Below are 4,063 nucleotides of genomic sequence, written 5' to 3'. Positions count from 1 at the left end.
AATAGTCAAAATACTACACACTTGCCTCACGTAGTTAGTAAATAATAATAACATAGACATTAATATATCAATACACACCCATGCATGTACACACAAACGCACACACACGGACACACTTCACCAACATATGACAGAGTAACATCTCTTGGATAGTACCACAACTAAATAGATTGTAAGTCAAATTAAATAATTGTTAATATAGAATAAAATAGAGATTGGTTTGTAAGGGTTTCTGTAACCCTAAAGGTTATTTATTTACCATTAATATGATCCGAATATAAAATAATTTAATATATAAATACCATCAGATGAAACCGATCAACTATGGCCATACTTTTGCAAAAACTTGGTGGAAGGAAATCCTTTGGGTATGATTGCCATCTGGTGGTGACAGTCGGAAAATACGTATAATGATAATTTTAATAATTAATATATAGCCGTGTGGAAAGCTTTATTAGTCAATATAGTATCGTTAAAATCCCCAGGCCACCTCTTTACAGTCTCAATTATTATAACAATATACCAAATACTAATGAAGGACATACTTAATATCTTGAATGTCTTTTCTTGTTTAAAAGTTATACTGTTAAACAAAATAGAATAGGCCCTTACAAACATAATCGAATAGAGAGTTAATTCAACGAAATCATTGGGTGAAACAACAAATGTTAACTGTTCATGGGCAGTGTATTTACAGTAAGTACAGTAAGGTCAATCTTTATTTCAATTACTTTATATTAAGGCATTTAAAAAAAAAGGGGTTACCAATATAGATTGGTAACCCTTTTTTAAACCAAAAGTCAAGTAAAATATCTTATCTTAACAAATTATTTTTCTTATTACATCGAGAGGGACACTGAAAGCCATTAAGAATAGAATACATTGATCAATACTGACATCTAGCGGAACAACTGGGAACGAGGACATCTTAACGCTGCCGCAATTCGATATTTGTAAAGCAATACCGTGCTCTATGCATTTCATGTCTTTTTTTCTGTTAATAATGTGATTATAGCCTACGTTGGTTGTTGTTAATCGATAAAAAAAAACATCACACAACATCCTAACTAATCTAATTAAGATAGTGTAATATTCCACATGAAACACACATATCGAATTTCATTTAAATACCAGTACTTACAGCATATGCTGCTACAAAATGCTTCTGCTCAAACACTATACATTCTCAACTAATCATCCTTTCTCTCGCACACACACACACACACACACACACACACACACACACACACACACACGCACACACACGCACACACACGTCCTGCGGAGTCAAAAGTTGAGCCTCGCAGTCTTCTTCAGGGTGACTCACCGCAAGTTGAGAGAGGGATGACTCTTTTTGCCGGGAAACGGAACCACTGCTTATTTTTCAAGTCAAGTCTCCCCAGTCTCCACATCCTCAACGTCCATGCTGGTCTTCCTGCTGAAATCATCAATTCCAGTCTTGGGCTCACTCTCCCACGACGCTGCACGGCGGCATGCGGGGCCACATCTAATTCACCTGTTGTTACAGCTGACATTGTTATCAAGTAAAGTAGTTCACGCGCTGCCTTTTTTCCGGTGAAGAAGTATAGGCTTCAAAAGAGGTTACTAGCTCGTTTCCCAGAGATGTCCTCATAGCCAAACATTTTGCAGCCACTTTGTCATAAGACCAAAGAAAAACAAAGTTGAAGTTAGTATTTGTTTCAACTAAGTACCATGGGAAATACAGAAACGACCGTCTGACTGTCCGTCTGCCGACATTACAAGTAGCCCATTACATCACGTGGAGTCCATGTCCTCAGGAGAAGGATTGAAAACTGTTCCAAGGTCCCAACTTGGTAAGGAACCGAAAACTGAAATAAATTGGTCCGTTTAGAATTCAAGCAGTTTGAACGACGACGGCGTAAAGCAAACAAGACACAATGACTGTTATCCGCAAAAGCTTCACATTGCTGGCTCCCGACGACGCACGCCGCTATTCCTTCATCACCTCTGCTCCCCTCCCCGCAGGCACACATTGACTGCGTCTCTGGCTCAGCTGTCTGTGAGACGGTCCCTGCCCTTGACCGTCCCACTCCATTCAGCCGCGTCTAGGCAGAACACACGGTGCAATCGTGTAGTAAGATCTCTCATTCTACTACACTTCACTTGTCTCACCCCCACCTCCCCTCTCCCAACAAAAAAGCCCACCTGTAGCCTAGTGGTGCTCAAAAGGCATTTTCCAATTTCCCAACACAGCTCCCCTATCTCGTCTCACTCCCATTTTGCCTAATTTTCACCTTCAACTCCCACCCTGTGCCTCAACTCCTTCCCCAGTGCCAGTAATGAGTCCACTGCTGCCTCTCAGAGCCATTTGTGGTTTTCACTGACTCACTGTTCACTCGGGAGTCCCTACCCTTTCCACACCAACACATCCTCCTATTGCCTGCTGTCCCTCCTTACTCCATCTCTGCCGACCCCCCCCCCCCACCCCCTCCTTTTATATAGTCACCGGCCGCCGCGGCTTTCTCCCCATCTCCAGCGGCATGAATATATTATTATCTACACAATGGAGCCCTGCTTATTGTTTATGAATTACCAGCCTTGCGGCCAAACAAAGCCTATTTTCATAAGAAACCTCCATTTCATTTCAGCTCCAATTAGATTGGGGGCTAAAGAATAGGAGTCCTCAGGCCCCAGCCCCTAAGGATGGCAGGTCCATTCAGCTCCATTCAATGGGGCCTTATTGCTTTCCTATACAAAAGAGCACGTGGATGGGGCTTTCAGACTGAAACACTGACCAAAAATGACTGGGAGACAGTACTGTACAATAACAAATCTTTAAAGAAAGGACACAGAGTGCTTATCCTTCCCTCCATCAATTCATCCTTCACTTTTTGCCTTCTTCCTCGTCCACCGTTCATATATTGTTCCGACCTGGACATTAATGACAGACAGTTGAAAGAAAAAAGGGAGTGAAAGAAGAGGAGAAGAAAGAAGGGGAGAGCAGCTCAGTTTTTTTTCACAATACATGTCAAGTCTAAATGATCACTTGCCGCTGAATAGACAGAAGGAGAAGGGAAAGCAGTGAGACGTGTGTGTGTGTGTGTGTGTGTGTGTGAGTGTACAGCTGATTGATTCTCTGCTTTGAAAAGAGAAGAAAAAAGGGTGAACCATAGAGCGAGGAAGAACCTTGATGCTTTTTTTTTTTTTTCTATCCCAGCGCTCCACAATGGTCTGGGGGCTGAGAGCCACATTGTGGCGGGGCTAGTGACAGGCTGTCAGTCTGGTCGCCGCGCAGCAACAAGAGGAAGCAAGAGGCTGCGAGAAAACCCCCCGAAGACACGATGACTCCGGCACTGCCACCGCTGGACTCTTTGAATGGAAGGAGAGATACTGTGAGGAGAAGTATTGTGGAATACCTTCCCCGCCGCACACTCTTCAAGGGTCGTGTGCGTGTCCCCCTCGGGTCAAACGGAGTCCAAAGCCGTCGAGGGCCAGCTCGTTCCGAGTGCTGAGTGGTGGACGCGGCGGCACCAGGTGTTTACCTGCCCTGCTATGAAGTCTGGTCATTACCGGATCCAGCTTATGATTATTGATTATCTTCCTGGTTCACGTCAGGCTTTAGTCCTCGCCGCTCTTTTGTTGTTTGGATAGGAGAAAAAAAAAAACAGGGGACATTGTGTCGGTGAATAGGCTGGCAGCCGGGCCAAACAAGGTCAGAGCATCAGAGTACTGAACCGCGCTTTTATATGCCAAGATCTGCTCCGGAGGATGAATTTGAAACGAGCCCCTTTGTATCCATGCGGGAATATTCAGCGCGAGACAATGGCCGCCTGTTCTCCTCACTAATGAGTGGACAAGGTGAGAGTCCCAGCCAGAAAGGTGGACATCTGTGGTTATTCAGCCCTCACGGCGGCAGAATAGGATCCTTTCCTTACAAGGATTATCAGGATTATCAGCACACACTAACACACACACAGGGTTTCAATGGGCCAGTCACTGTGATAAGGGGTGACATAAGAGCCCAGATAAAGATAAATGCCTGGGCTTAGTTTTTTGTGTTAATTATGTAATGAAGACATGA

This window comes from Gadus chalcogrammus, chromosome 20 (assembly GCF_026213295.1).
Source record: "Gadus chalcogrammus isolate NIFS_2021 chromosome 20, NIFS_Gcha_1.0, whole genome shotgun sequence".
NCBI lineage: Eukaryota > Metazoa > Chordata > Actinopteri > Gadiformes > Gadidae > Gadus > Gadus chalcogrammus.
The sequence above is the reverse complement of the archived record's forward strand: the minus strand, read 5'-3'. Positions refer to the sequence as shown.